Genomic DNA, 26793 nt, shown 5'->3' on the forward strand with positions numbered 1-26793 from the left:
ACATACTCTGCTTCTGTTGTTGAAAGTGCAACAACACTTTGGATTTTTGAAACCCAACTGACAGCTGTTCCTCCAACAGTAAATACATATCCTGTAGTGCTCCTCATGTTATCTCTGTCACCTACCATATCTGCATCAACATATCCTTGTAGGGAGATGTTTGAACCACCAAAGCATAATGCTTGATTTGTGGTACCTTTCAAATATCTGAGAATCCATTTCACTGCCATCCAATGTTCCTTTCCTGGATTGTTCATGTACCTGCTTACAACTCCCACTGCATGTGCAATATCAGGCCTTGTGCATACCATTCCATACATTAAGCTTCCAACTGCTGATGCATATGGAACTTTAGACATATAATCCATGTCTTCTTGGGTCTTTGGGCACATTTCCTTGCTAAGTTTGAAATGGCTAGCAAAAGGTGTACTAACTGGTTTTGCATTGTGCATGTTAAATCTTTTCAACACCTTTTGTATGTACTCATTCTGAGACAATGTTAATTTACGATTTTTCCTGTCTCTAGTTATTCTTATACCAAGGATTTGTTTTGCAGCTCCCAAATCCTTCATTGCAAATGAATTTGCCAATTTTCTTTTGAGCACATTTATTTCCTGCATGTTAGATCCTGCAACAAGCATGTCATCTACATACAATAACAATATAATATAGCTGCCATCATTTTTCTTTTTCAAATAAACACAATGATCAGAGTGACATCTAGTATAACCTTGTTCAGACATAAACTTGTCAAGTTTTAGATACCACTGCCTTGGAGCCTGTTTTAAGCCATACAATCTCTTCTTCAACCTGCACACTAGTTTCTCCTTCCCTTTCACCTCATATCCTTGTGGCTGCTGCATATATATCTCTTCCTCCAAATCCCCATGGAGAAAGGCTGTCTTTACATCTAACTGCTCAAGGTGCAAATCTTCAGCTGCTACAAGACTTAAAATAGTTCTGATTGAAGTCATTTTAACAACAGGAGAAAATATTTCATCAAAATCAATACCTTTCTTCTGTGCAAACCCCTTCACCACAAGTCTAGCTTTATACCTCTGTTTTCCTCCATCTTCTTCCTTCAGCCTGTAAACCCATTTATTCTTCAATGTAGTTTTTCCTACAGGCAACCTAACTAAATCCCAAGTCTGGTTATGCATTAAGGAGTCCATCTCTTCTTCCATGGCTACCTCCCACTTTTTCCTGCTTTCAACCTGCATTGCTTCTTCATAACATTCGGATTCACCGGAATCAGTCAACAGTAAATAATATAATGAAGGAGAGTATCGTTCAGGGGGTCTACTTATCCTGGTAGATCTTCTAACATCACTTTCATGTGTTTGGGGTGCCTGTTGTTGTTGTGGTGGTTGCTGTTGTTGTGGTTGTCGATTATTATTATTTTCAGGCACCTTTACTTTTTCAATGATTTCATCAAGTATTCCTTGTTTTCCTTTTCCTGTTTCTTTTCCTGCAATTGATTCTTATACAAGAACTTTTCATTGAATATTACATCTCTACTCCTAATGATTTTGTGATTTTCGTAATCATATAAGCGATAACCAAAATCATTAACACCATATCCAATAAAGGTACATTTCTTTGACTTTGCCTCAAGCTTTGTTCTATTTTCTTTATAAATATGGACAAAGACCTCACAACCGAAAGGCTTTAAAATAGAGTAGTTTACCTTTTTACCTGACCATGCTTCCTCTGGAACACCACCATCCAAGGAACTTGAAGGTCCTCTGTTTATTAGATAAACAGCAGTATCTACAGCATCTGCCCAAAACTGTAAAGGCAATCCTGCATGCAATCTCATGCACCTTGCACGCTCCATGATTGTTCTGTTCATCCTTTCTGACACACCATTTTCTTGTGGTGTTCTTGGAACTGTCTTCTCTCTGTGAATTCCATGCTCTGAACAGTACCTATCAAACTCTTTGCTGCAATATTCACCTCCATTGTCTGATCTCAGACACTTCAATTTCTTTCCTGTCTCAATCTCGACCAAAGCTTTCCATTTCTTGAAAGTATCAAATACATCAGATTTATTCTTAATACAATAAATCCAAGTTTTTCTAGTTGCATCATCAATAAAAGTAACATAATAACGAGAGCCACCAAGAGATGATACCTGAGCAGGTCCCCATACATCTGTATGCACAAGCTCTAATTTTTCATTCTTCTTTTCTTTCCCAACTCTGAGAAATCTGACTCTCTTCTGTTTTCCATAAATGCAATTCTCACAGAAGTCCAAATCAACATTCTTCAAACCCAGCAACAAATTCCTTGAGTGAAGAACCTTCATCCCCTTTTCACTCATGTGTCCGAGCCTATGATGCCATAATGCTGCATCTACTCCTTTGGAAGTTAAAGCATTAACAGAGTTAGCAATACCATTGCATAAATACAATGTACCAACCTTTTCGCCTTTTGCTATTACCAGGGCTCCTTTGGTGACCTTACAAGCTTTATCTGTCAAAGTTGTCACACAACCTTCACCGCATAACTGCCCTGTTGAAATCAGATTTTTCTTTAGATCTGGAACATGCCTTACCTCCTTTAATAGCCATTGGTTTCCATTCTGCTGTTTTACAAGAACCTTACCCATTCCAACGATTTTACAGGGTTTATCATCACCCAGACGAACTTGTCCAAAATCTCCTTGAACATAGTCATGAAAGTATTTCTTATCAGGTGTGGCATGGAATGAAACCCCTGAATCTACCACCCAGGAATCAGTAATATTTTCAAAAGAAAGAATCAAAGCATCTTGTAACACCTCACCTGTCACATTTGCTTCATGATTGTTTTCTTGCTGTGCATCTCCTTCTTTTCCCTTCTGAGATCTACAGTCTTTCTTTAGGTGTCCTTTCTTTCCACATTTCCAGCACACTATCCCGATCTGGACTTGGATCTGCCTTTCCTTGATTTACTGCGATATCCTGAGCTCTTTCCTCTTTCCATTTTTCTTCCTCTAGACTCTGCACTCAAAGCATTTCCCGATGTCTCACCGGAGCTTTTCCATCGCATTTCCTCGCTAAGGATAGCACCGACAACATCATCAAACTTTAAAGTACTAGATCCAGAAACGTAGTTACTAATGGCCATTACCAAACCATTCCAACTTTCTGGTAATGAGCACAAGAGTAACAGAGCTCTAACTTCATCATCAAAGTTTACCCCTACAGAACTTAACTGACTTGTAACTGTATTAAAATCATTTAAATGGTTTGCAACAGATCCACCTTCCGACATATTCATATTAAATAACCGTTTCATAAGAAATACCTTGTTTGAGGCCGAGGGTTTTTCATATATTTTCGCCAGCGTCTGCATCAAACCCTCTGTCGTGGTTTCCTTCGAAATATTGAAGGTGACTGACGCAGCAAGGCACAACCGTATTGTTCCGAGTGCCTTTATATCGAGAAGGTTCCATTCTTCGTCTTTCATACCCGTCGGCATCTTTGTTTTTCCGCCGAATGGTAGGTATAGATCTTTCTGATACAGATAATCTTCCATCTGCATCTTCCACAGCGAGAAGTTTTGGCCGTTAAATTTCTCGACCCTAAACTTACCATCTTCCGCCATTGCTCCCACTCGAACTAGGAACCCTTCTTTCCTGCGAGTTTATCAGCCAAATAGACCTTCGGCTCTGATACCAGTTCTTAGAAAATTATATATTACGGAGGAATGGAACACATAAAATATTGCGGAAATATGAACACAGAAAATGCACAAAACAAGAGAGACATAGATATACGTGGTTCACCCAGTTTGGGCTACGTCCACCTCGAACAGCCAGTCCTTCCTTTCTATTATCCAGCAAAATTAAGAGACACAACCTACAGCAAATCCACTGTAATATCCTCTGTTTTCTCTCACAGTCTCACCTCTCTGTTTCTCACTCACTGAATACACATCTATCACACAGCCTCAAAATACAATACCCTCATGCAAAGAGAGGGGTTTCCTTCTAGGGCAAAAAACCCTAAACTAAACATAAGTTCTACCGTCATATCATCCGCCTAATGAACGGCCCAGACTGACTAGAAATTACTATACTTTTACAAGGAAATTTTACAGTTGTTTTTAGCTTCGGGGGGGCTGCCCCCGAAACCCCCCACCAAGGGGGGGCTCCCAAAGGTCGCAGCCGCCCCCCCCCCCTGGACCCCCCCTGCAACGAACATTTTACGGTCGGCGTTGCCGCCCCCATTTCGAACTGGGGTCCTATGTGGTGATACCTTTGAATATAGAAGATAATCAGGCTCCACACCCAACAATTTTATTAGCTCTCTAAATGCAAAATTTGATGTTTTGCAGGTTCATAAAAACTAAGAATTTGATGAAGTGTTTTTCAATCATGACCGAAAGGAGCATACCATAGATGGTTTTTCTTCCTTATCTAATTTCGAAGTGTCATATCAAAGAGATGGGGAAGCTACAACAACGTCAATAGGTATGGTTCAAAACACTTCCTCTTCATTCTCTTACTTGCATAATCCATTATGGAATACTAATGTGTTAGGGCAACCATGTCAATTTCAATATAACCACCAATCTTGTCTACAGGTTGGGCATGGTTCACCTTATCATTGCATGAATACTCTCCCTCATCTTGTAGCACAAGCACATTCTCCATATTCTTCACCAACTCTTCCACAACATCCTGCTTGCATATCAAATTCATCCACTGAACCCAACCAACCACATCATCACAATGCTCCATTCCTTACACATTTTCCTGTTCAACTAATTCCACACCCTTACCATAATAAACTAGTACAATATGCTTACAATGTTGAAATGCAAAATAAAATAAATAAAATAAATAAGGGAATAAATAAATGCATTTTGTTTTTTTTTGTAAAACTAGTTGTTTTTTTTTTGTTGCAACACGCTGTCGAAATCAACATCGGTGATAATTTTTTAATTCATTTGTGTATGTAGATGAATTAAAATGGAAATAAAAATTCTACAAACACCCATATTTATTTTTATCACCAATTTGAAAAAATGCTTGAATATCACATTTTTTTGGCTTGCGGGCTTGATGGAAGTTTTGAAAACACAGTCGGGACAGTCATGTTTTGAGGGACCAAAAAGAAATATTTTTAAAACCTATTTCTATCCTAGGTAGCCCTTGATATCTACTTTCCAACCCAATTTGAATCACTCAATTTGGATTTGAAACGAAAAAGTTAGAAACAAAACATTGACAGCGTGTTTAGCGGGCAGCTGAGGAACAGAGTTGGGACAGTCACTTTTTTGGAGACCTAAATGAATGAATTTTTAAAACCTGTTTCAATGGTAGATTCCCCTATGAATCTAGTTCACAATGCAATTGGAATCATTCATTTTTGATATCGTATGAGGAAGTTATGATCAAAATACTGACTGTCTATCGTAAATCAGCACCCTTAAAACTATGTCTTTCTGATTGTTCCTTACAGTGTTTGACCTATCAATTCTTCTTGTCTTCAAAACCTGTTTCTATTGGAAATAAATAAATAAATCTATTTTCATTTCCAATTTAAATTATTTGAATCTGACATCAAACGAAGAATCTATGCTTGAAACATCAACTGTTGGTCTAAGCTGGGTAATCGAAAATGACTCTATTATGCAGGTTATTCAAACTAAAATTGACATATCATATCATTAAATTTTTAAAACTTGCTTCTACTACAGATAATCCTTTGAATTAGCTCTCATTTGGCTTTGGAATTACTCAATTTTGATGAAAAACAAAGAAGTTGTGGTTAAAACACTACAGGTTAGCATGATTGGCCACTGCTCTCCCGTAGGTGACAAATAAATCTTACTTTGTTATTTTCTCAGTGGATTTGTTATGCAGAGTAACTACTTGTTGCCTTTTACATAATTCTTGGATTAGGAGAGCCCGATCACCTCTCTTTCTCCATGATTTAATGTTTTATTGCAGGTAGACACTCTTTTTTTGCAGGTCCTGGGAAAATAAAGAAGGTCAATTTATGGACGAGTGATTTTTGAAAGAAATTTTATGAAACAAAGGAATTTCATCCAACTCATTACCCAACGGATTCATAATAGAGCAAATGAAGAATTGATCTCAATTTGAAGATTCATGTCTTATCACTGCTGCCAGAACATTTTTCAAAGAGATCATTTTTTTTACATAATATCATAGCTGTTGTAACTTAATTTATTTATTTACATACTGTTTTTCGTTGTTTCTTTTCTAATTTCTCTTATATTTTGTGTTTGAGGTGATTGGTTCATTCAAACTGTAACCCATCCTCAGCATCAATACAGTGAACAGCTAATTCATTATTTGCGTGCTTGCATTTTATGCTTGTGCATTTTGTTGTTCCTTTTCTGAAGGGACAACATTTGTGTGCACTTTTGTTGTTTCTGTTGTTCCTTTTCCAAAGGGACAACATTTTCATTTTGCTGTTCATTTTTCAAAAGAACAACACCTTTTGTGTCAGCTGTTCCTTTTTCACGGTTCATTTTGTTGTTCTTTTCTCATGGTTCATTTTGCTGTTCTTTTTCCACGGTTCATTTTGCTGTTCCTATTTCACATTTTACTGTTCCTTTCCGAATGGAACAACACTTCTGTACTTTCACATTTTGTTGTTCCTTACCGAATGGAACAACACTTCTGCACTTTCACATTTTTTCTATTCCTTTCCGAAGGAACAACACTTTCACATTTTTTCTGTTCCTTTTCAAAGGAACAACATTTTCACATTTTTTTTGTTCCTCTTAAGGAACAACACTTTTTCACGTGTATTTTTTCGCTGTTCCCTACAAGGAACAACACCTTGTGTGTGTGTATTTTTGCTTTTTGGTCTGCATTTCCTTTGCTGTTCCCTACACGAAACACCACTTTTTGAGTGTTTTTGTTGTTCCTTCAAAGAAGCAACACTTTGGGAGTATTTTTGAGAGCAACCCTTCCTTCCTTTTGTGGAATTATTCTTAGTTCATCTCAACCACATTTTACTGATTCCCTTTCATGGCATGAAGTACACTATTTTTATGAGGACGAGAATTATGGATTCTATTGAAGCGAGTTAATATCATTCACGTTATGATTTTTAACAGGACATCTCATTGATGATAGATTCTTTTCAAAAGGGACATAATTATTTATATACTACTTTACTGCATTGTTTTTTGCTGTACATGATACTGATTAATCATGTTAATACCATGCTGGTTCCACCCTTCCTGGTTATAATCTTCTCTGTCTGTAATAAATGAGATTATGGGTATATTTTTTTCTATTGACATGTTCAACTTCTTCCACCATCCCTGCTCTTAAGGAGTACTGAGCCTCCCTCTTTTTATCATAAAAATGTGTAATAGCAACAAAATTTTGTTCGCAGATGGACGATTAGGGGTCTCATTACGAGCCAACCTACCATGTTCATAAGGTTGTAACAAAGTGACATTCCCATTATGGCCACCACACCAGGGTTATGATCCATTGGATAATCAAATTATCCTTGGAACATGAGGTCTCATCACGAGCCGACCTGATCAATTTTGCTACATCCCAGTGAATGGCAGTGTGGTTATCTGGTTACCATGCCAACACATTGATCTCTTCTGTAGAACAACAATGTAACTCTCCATTTATAAATTGAGGATCCTGGCTCATATGGGTGAAAAAGCAACCTTGTCGAGGCTATGGACGCCTGCTGGAAGCAGAGGCTCTACTTATGGTATTGAAGTTATATCTTATCGTCAATTATTACTATAATACCCTTTTCTTATTTTTTCTTTTTTATCAGAGAATTTATTTTGTTAATTTTCCCTGTTTTGAACCTTTATGCATGAAAAATTGTTTTTAGATCAATTGCATCATTTTCAGCTAGAGTACCATCAGCAAAGCATCTTTTTGGCATATTGTTGTCCTTTTTCTTTTTTTCCATAACTTATCATCAATCTAAAGCGTCCTATCTTTCATTCATAACTATCTTTACACACTCTTCTCTCATTATAACCATAATTCTCGTCGTCCTATCATTGATAAGTGTACTCTGCTTCATTCACTATCGTATTGTTCATTCCCTTGTCTTGCCATGAACATAACACCTCTCATACGCTTTGTGGTCATGGAATTCCTTTTCCAATTCGGAGGATGTAATGTATGCATTATGGGATTGCATGCGATATGATTACTGCACTCTGCCATAACTTGTTGACTTGATAAAATATTTGATTGAAATTTTTGCATGCATCTTAGTCTATTGCTATTCAAAACTAACACTGTGGATTTAAGAACATTGTATGCAAAATAGTGATTTGTTTACAGGAAAACAACAAGAATGGGAAAAATTCTATTCGCAACATGACCACCCTATTGCAACTAACAGAAGAGGCTCGAGCAACTCACGAACGTGAACAACTATTGAGACCTGATGTTCTTGCCTGGATTTCACCTTTTGCATCACTTTCAGCACCAATGCTGTCTACATCAGCTTCAACAAATGCCGGTCCATATATGTCATTTTGGAGGTAAAACTTGACGTAAAATAGCATAATTTTCTGATTTATTACAAATTTAGGAGAATTTAATGAAAATCCATTTTGAGCATCATTTATCATCCTTCATTTCACATTTTTACCACTTCACATTTTTCAGCGGCATATTATCTTTCGGTTTGGGGGAGTGTCGCTTTCATTCATTTCTTTCTTATAACCATGTCATTCATAGTCTTTATCATCCATTGCTATTCTTATTCATTCTCAACACCTCCTTTATTCCATGTTGTTTTACACCAAGCATAGCATTCAACAGATGGTAGCAACTACCTCTATTTGTTTTCTATCATCGCATGAGGGCATGCGATTTTTTCAGAGAGGGGGATGAATTGCTACGCATGATGGATGTTTTCTACTTTCTTCCTCATTTAAGGCATACAATTTCATTTTTACACAGTGCAGAAATTGATTTCCATAATATTTTTTGACCTCAATTCTTGTGATTTTTGGAAAACACAGACATATCATTAATACAAACCCAGACAATTTCAAGTAATATTGCTTCATAAAATTTCGGAAATTATGCACTCTCACCTACAGCCATTTTGTTTATATCTCATGATCTGTGCATCAAAACGATCTGATTTTTGGATCATAGAGGCATTCATATATTATAAATTTACTTGCAACATTTCAACAAAAGCAGGTTTGTAGTTTTTAGGAAAATGGTTAATGAAAGTTGCTGTCACTTATATCATATTTTGCTGCAACTTCATATGCACATAACTTGAATGTCAATTTAAAAATTGTTATGCCTTCATCAACATTCCTAAAATTGAATATTCATTAATTAAAGAATAATTCATTAGTTCTATCCATTTCATAAGCTGGGATGAACAAATTTGTTTGCTTGGTTAACACATGTGTTCTGTCTTTGGATTGCATGAGGACATGCAATATATTCAGTTTTTTGGTGCATGAGAACATGCAATATATTCGGTGTGGGGGTGTGTTGGGCAGTGAATACGACCACCTTTTTAACACTTATTTCATCCATTTTTACTTTTCTTTATCATGTTATTAACTCACGGTTTATCATATAATTCTATTTTACAATGATTTATGCTCTTATGTAAAAATATTATTTCTTCTACTTTATTTATAATAAATTGATGATTATGCATGATTTTATCAATGATAGTTTTAATAAATTGGTTATAACATTATTCACCTTTTTTAACCTCCAACATAATTTCCAGATTGAAGATTTGACCATTAAAAGTGACAACTCAGAAATTCGCTGGAATAAGAAGTGACAGTTTTGCGGTTGAGATTCTGAGCAAATGAAGAATAATTTGGAAAATCTAGAACATGGGTTTTGTCTAGAACGGACCCAATTAACTTTAATAGATAATGTTTTGCCCAAATTTGACTTGTATTGAGAGAAACACAAGGTTCTTTGAGCACGATTATCTTAGATTTGTTGTTGCGGCCATCCTCCAAATCTCAGCTGCAAAGCCCAATTCACCTTGCTCTTGTTGATCAATTGGTTAGACGCAAACCAATTTTGTAATATAAATCATGTTGTACTTATCTTTATTTTAACTTCTCTCTGATCTCTCTATTTAAATGAAAACAGAGATCAAAGATGAGGATGGCAGAGAGAATGGATAAGAACTAAGAGAAGGGAGAATTGAGGATTTAGAATTAGAGATTTAGAATTAGGAATTCATGATAGGATAGGAGGAAGAAAGGATTGTTTCATGTTGTAAGTCTCAAAGCTTCAGCTATTGTAATGATTACACCATTTAATGATTAATACCTGATTTGGGAGTTGCTGTTCATTTTTTTCATCTAAAGTAACCCAGCATCATCCGCTGGCGGCTAAGGGCCGAGCCTCTGGTGGAGTACTCTGCTGCTGTTGTATATTATATTTTTTGTTTATGTGTGGTTTTTCTTATCAGCTTTATTTGGTAATCTGGTATGTTCTATTATTTTACATCACAGCTCTGTCACGTAATCTCATTTTCTGAGACAAAAATATCATATCGATTTTGCAACGCATTGCAATTTCTTTAAGTGCTGATATAAATGGTTTTTACAGGATACCATTGCTGATCAATTATAGAATATCTGTGTTGTAACATTTGACCATTGGTATTACTGAATTCATCCTGGAAATTATATTTCCTTACGATTGTTGAACTTATAAACGTTGTTGTTCCATTCTAAAAAGACAATCGTATTATTTATAAGACTGATAATTCGATTACCAGATCAAATTACCATTAAGGTGTGTTGTGTGTTATGTTGCTGTGTATTTCTGTTTGGCTTTCAAGCATTGTTCTATATTTCATTTCTAATTAGTTGCCATTCTATTTCCGTTTGTTGTCCAGTTTATTCTTAGAGTAAAGGTTGTTATCTGATTCTTGTAGGATACAAATGCTAAATTTATTTCCTTAGACTAAGGTTTTGCTATTCATTATAGATTGCTATTAATTTGGCTTTGTTGTTGTTCATTTTCATTAATTAGAGTTTGTTGTTCAGATTCCTTTAATTACAGTTTGTTGCCCATTTACTTTGCTGTTCATTTCCGTTGGTTAATTGAAAGAGTTTGCTTTTAAAGAGTTTTCCTAATTTACTTTCAATAGCAGCATTAGTTCAAGTTCTATTTCCTTTTAATTGCTTTAATGCAGGGCTGTCAACTGTAGAGAACATTGGTTATTGCTTCCTCATTCTCAGATTGATTGTCTTGTTCTAGTTTGATTTCAATTGTATCAATCTTTGAGTTTATGTTGTTGTAGTTAGATTTCTTTTCAAGCATTCATTTACTTTTGTATTTTGGGCACTGTACTACATCTTTCATAACATTAATTTTGAGTAAATAGCTGCCTCAGACTGAGTACACTGTTGGAATAAAAAGTCGTTCCTCGGTTGACAATTAATGCGAAGGTAATTAGGAGTTAAAAAGACACATTTTTATCGCTCCACAGGTGGCAGCTCAGTTCACAGCTAAGGTCAGGTCATACGAGTCGAGCTGGAAGAGCTTAACGCAAAGATCTCCATGCCTACTGAGTGACTCGAGGGTGAGTTACGATGTTTGTGTTCGGGGGCTGTTGGGAATGAGATCCCCCAAATGGTATTTTTGGGAGTAAAAGCCCATGTTCAAGTCAAATTTTGTAATAAAATTGTAAAGATTCCACATTTTTTGGTCACAGCGTGTGTAGGTGTCTTAAGTCATGAAGTGTTGTCCACCTTTAGTTATGTAAAGTAAATTCGGCTGTAAGAGATCTACCCATGGTCCATGGACCATGGGATTGTATAAAAGGAGCTAAGCTCTAAGTAGTTTACGACTAAGTCGATGATGAAGAAGTCTATGAGAGTCATAGCTCTTAGGTAAGAAGTCTAAGTTTTGGTTCGTAGCATAGGTAGAGGCTCTGCAGGTGAGTGCACAGAGGCCTAGGGTTGAATTTCATAGCTGAGTGCACAGACCCCTGCAAATGTGTGCGTAGGGCAGATAGAGTTTGTAATTGCTTGGGAATATCAATAAAGAAGAGTATTCTACAAATTTTTTTTTTTTTGTTTCTGATTAATGAACGTTATCATTTCATGTATGAATTCCATTTTTAATGGTTATATGATACTCGAACGAATGCAATTACACTGGATAACTGAATGCAATTAAGGATATCTATTTACACAGTACTAATCATGACTATCTAATGAGATAAGTAAGAAAATTATACTAGTTTAGGAATCTGCACGGAACGCTTCCTTAGGAGTGTGGAAGAGTCTAGATCAAGGGTTAGGGCTACGTGGAGATCAGTCGTATCCTTTTGTGAAGGTATTGAAGGACATAATAGAGGGCTCATCTGGCAAGCTGTAGAGCGAAGTGACCTGCATAAAGGTAGGAATAAAGGGAATAAAATGACATCACGACCATCTCAGGGTGTAGAAACTTCGTTCCACCATTCCCCCATACTGCTTCGGGCGATAATTCATTCCATGCTCCACGGGCTGATGTCGAAAGGGCCAGTAGTGTAGGGATTTGCGTGGCTAATTAACATTGAACCTGGGTCAGGTCCCCTCAAGCCAATAGAAATTCCACTATCCAATGATGTATCATTGATGAAGGTGCCTCCACTTTTGTGATGCATGCCATTGTTTGGAAGAAACTTGGATCCCCTAACCTATCCACATCCACCATCACTATTCGGGCATGGTATGGTCATCCTTCATAACCGCTTGGATTATATCACAACTACCAAGTCACAGTTGTGAGCAAGACAATCTATATTGACATTGAATTCATTCATGCTCCCCTAGACTATAACCTACTTTTGTTTTGTAGTTATACATATGCCATGTTACCGATCTCATCTGTGCTCAACCGTAAAGTGTGCTTTCTCGACAATGGAAAGATCATCACCATCAATCAATTGATGTACCATGATCCCAAAGCCTAGACTTCACCTCAGTCAAACATTTCCTCAATGGCTGGTAATACAAATGTTTCATCCTTCACCAATGTCTCTCCAGGAGTCTTGAAATATTACACTTTTCATGGTGCTTACTATGGTCCACCACCTACCCCTTCTGAGCTTATCTTGTCTAGTGTTTGCATGCTCCAAGTATTGCAGGCAACGCACAAATAGTCTAGTATGACTTTGAAGCAAAGCACACTTCCGCAACCTGTTGTTCCTAAATCAACCCTGCCTTTTGGTATTACCCCTCAAGGACCATTTCCTTCAGTTGGTGTCTCTCCTATTCCATTTCTACTTGCAACCGTTTACCCAGGCCTTAACCATCTCGGAGTAGTTCCTCTAGGCCATTATCGTTCTCGTCACACATAGTTCTTATTTCCACCTCCTAGAGTTTATTCTACACTTTTCATGGCTATGTTGAGTCTACCCAACATTACCTTGGGGATCCTAGTTTGGTACATCGATCCTCCCGTAAACACTCCATCCAATTAACTTAAGCCTTACACTACTTTGACCCCAGGACAACCTATTGTTCCTACCCCTACCTTTGTCTTATTTCCACAAAAACCTCAACATGTGCCTACTCTTGTTGTGAAAGCATCTAGTGAGGGTGGCAAGGTCCAAAAAAGGGGAATTAAAGAAAAGGCTCTCCCGGCAACTCCAAGTTATCGTAAGCCACCAAAGAATATTCCTCCTTGTTCTTTATGAAATGTTGCGGGTCATGCCACCAATAATTATCGTTAACTCCCTTACTTTAAGTATGTCGTCATTGATGCCTTCCCTGATTCTAACAATCCTCAGGTCCATGTTACCTTACCTGAGTCATCCAAGAAGAAAGGACCATTATGCACAAATCACTCATGTGTTTTGTATGATAATTGTGGCCACTATTCTCATCATTGTCCCTGTCTTGAAGATTTTCATGATACACTTTAAGTGCTTTGCGAGTTAGAGGTCACCCGTAGTAAGTCCAACTCTCCTCTTCCTAAGGATTCTAGTCCCATTTCTACACTGGAATAGGAGGTATCTCAAACACCCATTGTTATCCCCCCCCTAATATCGGGATGACAGATAGTACCACTCCCATTCTCTACCTATCGTCATCCATGAGATTCATGCATTAGAACTCCCTTGATGTCTCCTATTGTGATTTTGTTGAACCTTCTTTGAGGAACACCCCCGTCTAAACATCGGTAGATATTCCATCTACTTTCCATATGTATCCAAACCTTGACGATGCATATGTGAACCTTGTCTCTCATGAAGATGCTTTAGGTAGCTCTCCTGCATCATGTGGTCCTTCTTCCTCCTGTCTTCCCATCTTCCATTCTGATGAAGGTATCATGGAAACTATGACCACCCCTGATTATCCTTGGGATGATATGCATCATTGTGCATACCTCCTTCTGCAACAAACCCATGATCAATATGTTTCGGAGTCCAAATACTTCATTCATGGTGAGCTCAATTGATTTAACCACCCCTTACTTTAAACCCATGGATTCGAACCGCATACACCTTGTGGCCATTACATTGTCATTCATTATTTGGGTAAGAGGGGATCCATTTTTGAGTGTCCACAAAAATGAATTCTCCCCAACCCTCCTATTACATCTAGTAGTGTCAACTCTAGTACCATCATTCTTCTCCATTTAGAATAATATCTAGAGTCCCATATCACTCCATATCATAATGGGGATGATCAACTTCTTCATTCCTATATCTTATATGAACAACCCAGTCCCTTAAACATTGTTGTTGTTCAGCCATCGTGTTTTCTTGGTGAGCATTAGTTCATTTTATTTGAAGCCACTCTTTGGCATAGTGACACCATGTATGTGAACCTAGAAATTAAATCCATTTGATTTATATATGAAGTACCAAATGAGATTGGTAATCCATTATTTACATTCTCTAATTGTATCTATCCATGCTTCCCATAAGAAGACAACAATAAAAAAATTGTGAACGACGTCATGAAAATGTGCTTATAGTTCACTAATATAAATACATCTGGTATGACCATAGAATACTCCATCTATCCATACAAAATGGGGGGAATAGATGCCCCTCCATCTCCTCGTCATCCTTTGGTATGGGGAGAACACTTTTCCTTGTAGAGGAGGTGGTTTTTATGGTAGAGGGGGAGAAGGCATGGGGGTCTGGGGCACTGATGTTGTAGGATATAGAGCGTTAGGTGGTGTATATTGATAACAAGGAGATGGGGAAAAACTGGGATAAACAAGCGATGCAACAACTTGTCCTGACAAGTGTTGATGCAGATGGGATTATGCATATGGTGTGCTTGGACATGGATAAGGGTTGCCTGATGGATGATTGGACGAGGGATAATTGTAAGTGGAACTGGTCCATCCCTGAGGTGGAGCATATGTTTGAGTGTGTGATATGGTTATGATTATTCCATCTGTGGCATGAGATATTCTTAGTGTATTAGCAACACTAGGCCAAAGTAGATTAAGGATGACAGTTGATGGGCCTCCAAATTAGACAAAAATTAAGGCCCATCTAACCTTTCTTAGGCACACGAAGGCTACATTAAACCTCTCCTTCTACATTTAATAATGTTCCTTAGCTTTAATATGTTCATTAGGAAGGTTTAGAGATGGTTCCATATTTGTGCCCAATATTATTTATTTTTGTAGAATATTGTGAGAATATTGGGAAGATTATGAATATTTGGAGGAGGAGATAATTTAGGGACTTTCTCCCTACTATAGGAGGATCAATATTGGGTAATAAATCAACATGATATTATGAAATTATTGAAAAAATTTTGGAGCTCTAATGATTGAGAAAATATGGTCATGCTTCCCTATCATTTAATGCATATTCTTAGTGTTGGGAACTAGATCCACTATTTGAGGGATTTTGAAGAGGAAATCCCCCTCCTTTCAAGGATAATTCTTCTTCGTCATCTTGTATGAGTACCAATTCTAACTTTCCTCCACGGTGGGTTTTCTTAGTTTTCTCGTGGAGAAAACTTGTACTTCTTGATCACTAATTTCATTTCTAGCAGGGATGTAGTTAGGTTGACTGAAATAATGAAGTTTGGTGCCCTTTATAGCTTCTAAATATTGGTATCATTCATAGGACTCTATGTTTCCTTGGCCTTGGCCATCCCATGAGTCTCAGAGCCCTTTTGTATAATTTACTTTTCTTCTTTCCACTTCTTATTCACATGCATCTCTTGCTCTTTTTTTCCTATTTCTGCATTTAGTATTGATGATTTCTTATTGTAGGATTGGTTTAAATGGCTGAAGTGAATTTTTTTGTAGGATCACATGTATTATTTCATCCTTGGAACAAAGTTGAAAGGTCATAGTAATCATTGAGCTACTTGGATTATTTTTCTTATTCACAAATCTAAAATATTTTGGAAGTCCCTTGTAGCAAATAATAGCGTCATCACTAAATTTGGCATCGTTTCCAGGAAGGTGTCAAAGTATAAATTGTTTTCTTCCTTAGCTGCTTAATTTCTTTTAATTTCTGCAAAAATACAAAAAAATTCATTAGGTATCTTTCATTTCAAAAAAAAAATAGTGCATTGCATTAGTGTTTTCATTCAATCATGAAAACAAAAAAATTTCCAACACCAACCCCGCCCCATTTGATCATGTGGTGCAGTAAGAGACACGTCACCATACAATTTTATATGTAGAAGAAGAGGAGGTGAGGGAGAAGCTAGAAGAAATGGATGGAGATGATGACAATGAAGAAGATCGTGTTGAATTTACCATTCAATATACTAATGTCAGTGTGCATATGAAGAACATCCCTCCATCCTTCCTTCCCAATTTCTGTGGTATGAGGTCATAGGATATAGAAGCCTTTCTCTTTGAATTTGAAATTGTTTGTAGATCTTATGGTTACTTATTAAACAGTAAACAATTGAGATTGTTTTTGGCAACATTGAAAGATAGAGATCTTAAATGGTTCATAAGTTTAGGGACTAATTCAATAAGATAATGGAATGATATGAAAAATATATTTGTAGAAAAATATAAAGATCATTATCTTAAAAAAGAAATATTTAGAATGAATAAAAAATAATATGAGATCATTGAGGATCTAATAGAGAGGTTCTTATATAATGTTAAGAGGGCAAAATTACATCACGTAGGATCTAACACACTAAAAACCTTCTTACTTACAATGATTAGGGGTGAGTGGATTAATATTCTTCATCTCATTAGTAGAGGTGATATATACCAATTATAATTTGAAGAAATTTGTGAAACATGCAAACACATATCAAGAGGAAGGGAAAGAGTAAGAAAATCAACATTAATATCAGTAAGTGAGGCTAAACTTGGAAATTTGTTTGATGACTTTAAAATGGATATTCTTAGAAGTATAAACAAACAAGTAGATATGTTAAGAACACAAGATGAGGAAAAAGAAGATGTTGATATTTGTGTTGTTTTTGAAGGCTCGAAAACCTTGGCCTCAACATTGGGGAAAACAACCTGGTCAGGAACATAGAGTGACTCCTTTTTCATTTTAGATGGTGGCTTCGACTCAGTTGATGGTACCAGTTTCCCTTAAAAAGATATATGAAAATGGATAACACATATATAGATGTGAAGGTTGATGGATGTAGATAAAAGAAAAATAAGTATAGTTAAAGGCCTTATAATCTCTACCACGGGACAATATATCCTTTATATATGTGACTTGAAGATTTCACTTATAATATGACAATCTAGATCGTCAAATTAGTCATGAATATAAAATGGGTATTGATAACTAATTTAATTAAATAGTTAATTAAATTAGTTGATATACTTCACTACACATATAAGATATCGTTGTTCATCTATATACTTAAAAGATTTCTATTAAAAGACATCAATAGTGATAATTGTTCAATCACACGCAAAACATATATGAAAAACATGAAACAAAATAATAATTCAACTTATAAAAAAAACATCAGTATATATATATAGTAGTACCTGATACACATTAACTCTGCTCATAAGTAAAAATGGAGTGGTTATTCTTTCTACTAAGACTTATTTTCAGCTACAATAGTGAAAACCAAAAGATTTCTTGCAGAAAATTGAGAATCGCATCCTCATAACATTGAAGGGGATTTATAGTTTGAAATCAAAACTCAAATATAGAAAAGTTCCATACAATTTTCGGTGGTTTAAACAAACCACACTTAAAATAAAATACAATATAATAATATTCTTATGTTATAGGAACTTTGATCATGACTGGGAGGAGGAATACTTTTCCATTTGCTATCCGAGCTCACATATGTTTGTCATTGATTTAAATTCAAGTGAACGGTGAGGATTAATGCGCATCTGAGCAGTGAATACTGCATTGTTGAGTGCTCAGAGAAGGTTGCTAGTTGTATTTGAAAGACACCTCAATGTAAACCACTAACTATGAGGTTTGAATACGAAATTCCAATGGCATTGCAAGTTAATGTTTGATAAGTTCTTTATTCCCTAAGGCTTATTATTTTATGATTCTTTCCAATTCCTTGTTACAAATTTTACATCGGCAAAGGTATCTTCACGACAATCTGAAATGAGACTAGCCTGCAGTAGGTTGTCACTAATTGATTCAATGATGCCGTTTCATATTTCCCTGGCACTATAGATCATCATCTCCACATGTTTGAGCCTAATCTCCCATTCTTGAAAGACAATGTCTTTATGAGATTCTTCTATTTTGAGAAGATTGGTTGATCAACCCTAAGAGTTTCCCTGCCAATCGATGAAGTTGGAAATATTTTCCTTGACTCCTTTGTAATGTGTCCTCAGATCAGATAGCTGATCTACAAGTGAATCACATGAGTGGCATAGGTCTTGGATGATGGCCAACATTTGACAAAATACAACCCGTTGTTGAGCAAGTAAGTTGTTTAGGTCTCCTGCTTGTCTATTGAACTATGTTATTTCTCTGTTGGCCTTTAGTTTCTCAATTCTGTTTTGTAGCTCCTGTATTTAGGAATCTCTTCTCTTCATGTTAGATTCATATTGAATCTTCAAGTTATCAAAACTAGTTTGGAAATATACAAGCTGAGCTTGCCATTCCTGAGCGACTCCCTGATTTTCACTTTGCAAGCCCTGTTCAAGCTGCTTTATTTCTCATCCTTCTCCCTAACAAGTTGTTTCACCTCTAAGGCTTTATCACTTGTTGCAATGACATAATCCCCTACATACTATGATAGTCTTCCAAGGTCTTTAGCAATGGTGACTTGGGCATTCATTCCAGAGTACTTGAAAGGAGGCATTTATAGGGACAAAGGATACCTTCGTTCAGTTCTTCTCCTCTTCCTTAGTTTACCGACCATTATCTTATGATTCAGACTATATAATACATCAGGAGGAGGAGTCTCCTCAAATTTTAGAGCAAGCTTAGAGGTTGGAAATACTGGGATGATCTCCGAATCATCAGTGTACATAGGTTCCTTTGAAGCCTCGATAGTGAATGAGGTCTTCTCTGTGATTTTAGGAGTCTGTGTGATATTCATATAGAATGGAATTCACATATTTTTAGGGTCATCTTCTTTGGCAAACTACTCCCTAATTTCTTCCAGATTATTATCTTCTAGAACTTTCTCAACCTGTGAAGGACACGAAGCCACTGTCTCTTTTGTATGAGCTACATATTAGACCTATGTTATGATTACTCCTTTGTGCTTCTTATTGTCTCACTGTTTAAGTTTTAACAAAGTTGTGGGAAAGTGGGAAATTCTTATAGTCATGTATTGATTGAACTAGATCAATTCTTGAGGATTGAATTGCATTGCTTCCTCTTTCTTAATCTTTGCCTAGTCGAAGACTGACTCAAATAGGTCATCGAACTTATCAGGCTCATTTGTAAACTTCTTGATCTTTGCTTGAGTTGTAAGATTCTTGGTAGTATCATTGGGGTAAAACTGTTGATTCAAAATGGTTGGAAAGTTGATAAGTTGGATTTCCTCCATTTCCTTAGTAGCATGCTTGAAACTCTGAAGGGAATATACACCAAAACGAAACACAAATGCATTCCACATTATCTTTTTTATTATCTTTCATGACATTAGATAGGCCAATTCTCGCAGTCTCATAGTGAGCAAGTCGGTTCGTGATGAGACCTCTTGTCTTATGGTTATATAAGCGTAAGACGTTATCTTGGTTTGGTGGCCAGTTTGATAATGTCAGTATCATTAGTCGAACAAGAAAAAGGGTGTAAAGACTCTACAAGAGCTCATGGAATGAGCTCGAGTGTTTGCAACCATAAGTGGAAAAACCAAGAAAGTCTCCGAAATTTTGATGTAGGCCAAAATTTTGGAGGGTTTTAAAACCACTACAACACTGGATGACACACTCGTTTAATACCAACTTCCATATTTTGGTTCATTTTGGCGTAGGGCCTTGGCCTTTCAGGGAGTATTGACTCATTGTGCAAGTCACTTGGCTTCCCCACTTACCCCATGGATGAACATGGTTCACCTTTTACCAACACACTCGAACACAAGAAAATATTTAACAAGATCACTACTGAGAATTGGCAACCAGAAATTCCATTTTAGCTTGTGCTTGAATTAAACAGTGAATTAAATTTGAATTCTATTCTCGTAGCAACCTAAAATAGTTAAATTAATTTTATTAAACTTTCTTAACTTAGGAAGTTCGAGTTGGAAGTCTTTTGGAAGTAATGTATATGTTATCCCTACTTTGCAGGAGTCTAGCGTGAGTTAATTGTGAGTTGTAAAATAGAAGACTCAGTTTAATGAGTCAATTTAGTTAAATTAGTTCTCAAACTGATTGAGAGAACTGATAGTGAGATAACAGTCAGTGGTGACACTAATGAACTCCACCAGTGCTACTCTAGTTAATTGAATATTTACTCACCAGAAACTGATGCATGTCGATTTTGAGAAAGACCCAGTTGAGACTAGAGTGTAGGCACAGTGTGTTATTTGTTTTAGATTTTTCTGAGTCTCACTGATAATGAATGCAATTAGGAATTGATCCTTGAGATATTGTACTATTTTTAGAGTCTTTATTTCCATTTAAATACAAGCTATCCTTCATAGGAATTACACATTAGAATAGAGACTTGGAGAGCTTGTGGAGAGACTAAGATTTGGCCTTCAGCTTACTTATGAGTTGGAGATTGAATTTTCTTAGTGATGGGATCATAGTTCTAGAGAGTACAAGCATTGTAATTTCATCTTGATTTTCTAGATTAATAGAAAATAGATAGTGGGGTTTTCAGCTATGGCTTTCCCTGGATATTTATTATATTATGTGCCTTTGATTCTCTTCCTCTATTGATTATTGTTTGCTCGATGTTTATGGGCTTCCACTGTAAAGAGTAGAAGTAGATTCTTGTCTCTTGCTTTAGCAAATTGCATTATCTCGAGAATCTACAAGATTTTCCACATGGTATCAGTGCAATATTTTTTTTTGGTATGAGCATTCATAGATCGGATCTGGAAAATTCTATGCAAAAATTTCAGAAATAAATAACAGATCTGGATTCCTTGGGAAAAGGTACCCAAATTAAAAATAAAAATAGGCCGAATTTGAGTTTGGATGAGGGAGATATCGCTAATTTAAAATCATCTTTCTAGAGGAGATTTCGATGTTTTGAGTTTCTGGGTTATAGGTGAAAGTCGAATTTGCAATACATACTTTAGGATTGGTAAATGGCATTCCATGGGTTGAGGTTTTAGTATGCCTTGTAAGGAAGCTTGAATTTAATAGCCTAGAGGGACATGATGGAGGTTGTTCTAGAGAATAATGGCTTGAAATAATTTTTTGAACAAGCAATTCCTAAGCCAACAGCTACTGATGCACAAAACTTAGCCATGTTAAAGAAGTGTGGCGAAGGCAAGGAGGATAATCCTTGACGGATTTCAAGATAATATTTTCTCAAGTCTCCATGGAAAGGAAAACCCTGCAGGCTATGTGGAAAACATTGAACTTGTATCAGAATAGCAGTGATCAAAGGAAGATGGCACTGAAGGATAAACTTTGTAAAATCAAGATGGAGAAAGGCGAGACGATTCCAATGTACTTGACAAAGTTAAACCATGGTTTCCAAGGAGGACATGGTGAGTCTTTCTCTTCTTGGACTCCAAAAGCTTTGGAATAGTTATCAGGACTCTGTCAATGGTTAGTAGAAGTTGTGAGATTGGGAATGACTATGGTCGGATTTGATGCAGGATGAGATTAGGAGGAACATCAGGGATGGATCTTCATCAAAGAATAATGATGAAGAGAACTGTGCCTTAGAGATCAAGGTGAGGAAGGGGAAAGGTAAAATTTCCCATTACAAATTAGATTCTTATCACAAAGGTAAGAAGAAGGACATAACGAAAGTTAAATTTTTTCATTGTCACAAGATGGTTCACTTTGCTACAAATTGTTCATTGAAGAAGTCCAATGAGAAGTCCCCAAGAGGAGTGCTAGGTGATGCTTTGGGCTCCTAATTCGAATTGGACATTTCCCTCGTTGCATGAATGGTGTCTTCAATAATGGGAAGTGTATGGTACTTAGACAGTGGAGCTTCTTTCCACATGACTGGTGATAAAGAGTTATTCAGTGAACTAGAGGAGAAACATATCAAAATGCATATCGAGATGGGTGATGACGGTAAGCATACTGTTATTGGGGTTGGGTTGTATTAAATTCTTTCCACGACTAGTCCCCCTGGTTTACTGGGGGTTAGAGAGGAGGGCCGGAACCCCACCTTCGGTGCGCCGACAATGGGGGGGTCACAAGGGCTTTGAGGGGGGAAGTTAGCACTCCTATATAGGGTCCGGGGTAGTGCCCCGTGGAATTTTTTTTTGGACACTATCTTAGGTTCGGCAAACCTACCTATGGTTTTGTGCATGGGTTTCACACATGTTTTTGAATGCGATGGTTTTCAGTCCATGGTTTTGGACACGATGGTTTTTGGTACATGTGGAGTACTAAAAAGGTATGTTTTTGATGATCATTTCAATGGATTTTCAGTGGAACTTGTGAACCTTTTTGCATCATGAACGTGGAAAACAATAAAGAATTATAACAAAACATGTGGGATTAGTATGCAAGACTTAACCGATGATAGTTTTCATTCTCCTATGCAGGAAGGGGTGAAAACGAGGAGCTGCTATTCCAAAGAAAAAGACAAGAACAGGGTAACTACTGTCCCTTTGAGGAAGGACCGAGTGCAAACAAGGTTAAGCAGGTTGAAGCAAATCGGTCCGAAAAAGGAGGAGACGACACCAACTCAGCAGAGGAGAAAAGAAGTGATTGAGGATTAACAGTTTGGTGAATCCCTCAGGATCTTTGATCCTGAGGGATCGCTGCTTTATTTATCTTATTACTTAGACATCCCCACCGTCACCCTTATATAAAGGGAAGACACTATTAGCTTTGGGGGATGATGCTTTTATGTAACTTTCTGTTAAAGATCGAACTTTGATCATCGAGTCTCGTTGAAACTAGTTCATTGTACTTTTTTTTTATGCATTAATATAAACTGGGTGATTATCTTATCTCTGCGTCTGGATTAACTTAAAGCGGTGTATCCTTGGAGGCCAAGGGCCCGGCCCCGGAGGACACTTGCTTCTGTATCACTACGATTTGATTTCTGTGTGGTTTGCTTATTGTCGTTATTTGGTAATCTGATATGCTTTATAAGTTGCTATCATATGCTCTGTTAAGATTCATTCATTAAGGTTTTTATAGACAGAACTATTGCATTGACTCTGCATTATATTACTAATCCTTTCAGAGTTGATTGAATATTATTAGTCTTGACCGAATATTGTTACTATATTGTTACAGAGCTCTTATGTTGTACATTCATGTGATAGAATTTATCTGAAGGTTGTGTTCTTTACGATTCAGGAGTAATGTTGTTCCATTTTGAAACGCAGTTGTATTCCTCTTAATGAAGATTGATGCTAGATCAGATTACTCTTCAAGCGTGTTGTGTGTGTGTATGATTTCTGAACGCTGTTCCATAACTTATTAGTAATTAATGTTGTTCCATTAGTGTGTACTGCTTGATTTGCCTCGAGAATGATAGATTGTTGTTTGATTACAATGAGTGCATTTGAGTTAGTAGAATAAAGCTTGATTACTGCTCGCGAGACTTAGTTGTTCGATTTTTGTTCCATTTCAGAATTTCTATTCCATTTTAGCATTGTTGTTCCATTCCAGATTTGCTATTCGATTTCTTATTTGTTGTTCCATTTTTCTACCTACCGTTTCATCTACTCGAATTTGTTGTTTTGGTGTGAGAGACGATCTGTGGCTATAGTGAGCCTCGAAATTTACTGTCTATCTCCCAAACCCATGTTCCATGCTCTAATTTCCTTTCCATTAGTTTCAAAAGGGATGGGCTATCACTGCCGAACCCTTGACTGATAAGTTGCCTAGCTTTAGAGTGTGTGATTTATTCATTTGAAGTAACCTAGTTATAGACAAGCATCTGTTTACTCTTGTATTTTTGTTGAACGTTGTACTACTAGCATTACTCTGACAAATGATAGCCTCAGACTGAATCACTCTTTGAAATAACAAAACGCTCCTGGATTGACATATTAATTTGAGTTAATTAGAGGTGAAAGAGACCCTTTTTATAGCTCTACATTTTGGCGCCGTTGTCGGGGAAAGAGTGTAGCCATTTGTCTTTTTCAGAGTAGTGTACGAACCTACTAGGGAAGAGTTGGATCTTAAAAACGGAAGGTAAGAACCTGCGTGCGGAGCATGTAAAATCCCTGCTCCACTGTCTGCTTTCCTAAAAGATTTGTTGTTGCTTTGTTTGAATAGAATTTAGTAGTTCATTTGAGTGCATGACTAAGCAGAAAAAACCAGAAAAGAATATTAAGCTTCCATCCAAACCTGAAAAAGATAAGGGGCCGGTGACCCTTGGCCGAACGACCTTCATAGATGAAATCTATAAGAAAACAGAATCTCATCCATTAGTAGGCCCCAGGAAAACTATTTCTAAATAGCCTACTAGTTCCCTTCAGGCCACAGGATCACCATCTGTAGCCTTTGCTAAGGTGCATAGTCAAACTGAAGAACAGGACTTTCAAGAAATTGAAAATTCTACTCCAGAACTATTGCAGGAAGGGAATTTCAGCAACTTTTGTGAAGGAGAAGGAGAAACAGGGGAAATCGAAGAACCAAAATCTCCCATTGAAACAAATCAGCCATTAAATAGCCCAGATAAGGGGAGCGTTGCCAAAATCATTGTTGAAGGAATCCAATCTCCTCAGACATCAAGTATTCCCATTATCCCAGATAAAGGAAGTTTTGTTAAAACTATCCCTGCCAAAACCGTTCCCTCTCAACCTAGGAATACCCTCCTAGATATCCCAGAAGGTTATTAGCATATATTCGATTCTATGGCTCAGAACCAGTCAAATACTCAAACCTCTACAATACAATATCCTATAGTGGATTTTGTAGCAAGTGTGCCCATGAAAGCTATCCCTCTTCAACATATCCCTACATTTCACGGTCTCACATTAGAAGATTCGGATGCATTTTTATTTGAATTCGATGTGTTGTGCAGGGGATATGATTACACCACTGATCCTTAGAAATTGAAATTATTCCCCTCTACATTAAAAGGGGCTGCTTTAAGATGGTTTATGGGACTAGGTGGTGGGGTCATCAACAATTGGGATCAAATGAAATAATCTTTCTTAAAAAAATATCAGGACTATTGTAGGTCTAGAGAATTAAAGGACGAAATATTCCAAATGACAGCCAAACCAAATGAAAAATTATAGGAGTATGTGGAACATTTTCAGTAAAATCTACAAAGATCTCCTTATGCATCACTACCTTTACCTGATAATGTGTTAAAAACTACATTGGTAAGGGGCATGAAGGAACAATGGATTGAAACATTAAACATCATGGGAAAAGGGGATATTTATCAAGAGAATTTTGCTGACATCATTCATTTATGTATCAGGAGTTCGAGAGGCAGCACACGAGTAAAACCGGCAGAATATGATTGGTTTGCAAGAGACAACAAAATATCGACAAAAGGAGTAACACGTGTAGAGATTGGAAATTTATTAGAAAATTTTAAAACTGATATTCTAGGGACACTAACTACACAACTTGTTATTATGCAGGCTAAAGAGAAGTAGATGGAGGCAGAACATAATTTCGCGATCTTCTGTCCTCGATTGTTACAGGGAAAAGTGTCTATCTAGAACTGCTCTATCCCACTAAGATGTGACAGCTGCCTTAGAAACAAACAGAGAAAAGATACTTTCTTTTTTCCTTTATGAATTATAGATAGAGAGGAACAGAAAGACCAACCTCTGTCTTGCGCTAATCTCCTGATTTGATTCCTCTCTTCTTGGATAGTCTTCAGCTACCTGCTCCCTTACACGCCCAGCTTCACGAAGTACCTGTAAGATCATAGAACCATAGCACTATACAAAGACATGGATCTATAATCATAAACAATCTAGGATCAGATGTAAATTGACCATACAAATGTAGCCAGCATCAATGACACAAAAGCATGGAGGAAAACTTGAATAGCTTTTATTGATAAAACAAGAAAGAGCCAAGAGGAGTTACAACCAGTTGTTCTGACCCAGCATCAACTTCCCAGCAAAGAAGCCCCTCTTCACCTCAAACAAAGCTTAGATCACCCAACAATCTGATGTTTGTCTCAAGAAACCAACAACAATTCCTTACAATATGCAAAATTCCAGCCTCTGGATCTCTGGGATGAGGGATCCATATATAGATATCTGTAAGAAGGATGAGTCAGCTTTTGATTTGATTAGTGTCCTCCCGCTGATAGTTCTTACTTCAACTTGGAGATTGAT

The sequence above is a fragment of the Pinus tabuliformis genome, chromosome 5_1, assembly GCF_031772625.1.
Source record: "Pinus tabuliformis cultivar Carrire ecotype Pingquan chromosome 5_1, CPIR1, whole genome shotgun sequence".
Lineage (NCBI taxonomy): Eukaryota > Viridiplantae > Streptophyta > Pinopsida > Pinales > Pinaceae > Pinus > Pinus tabuliformis.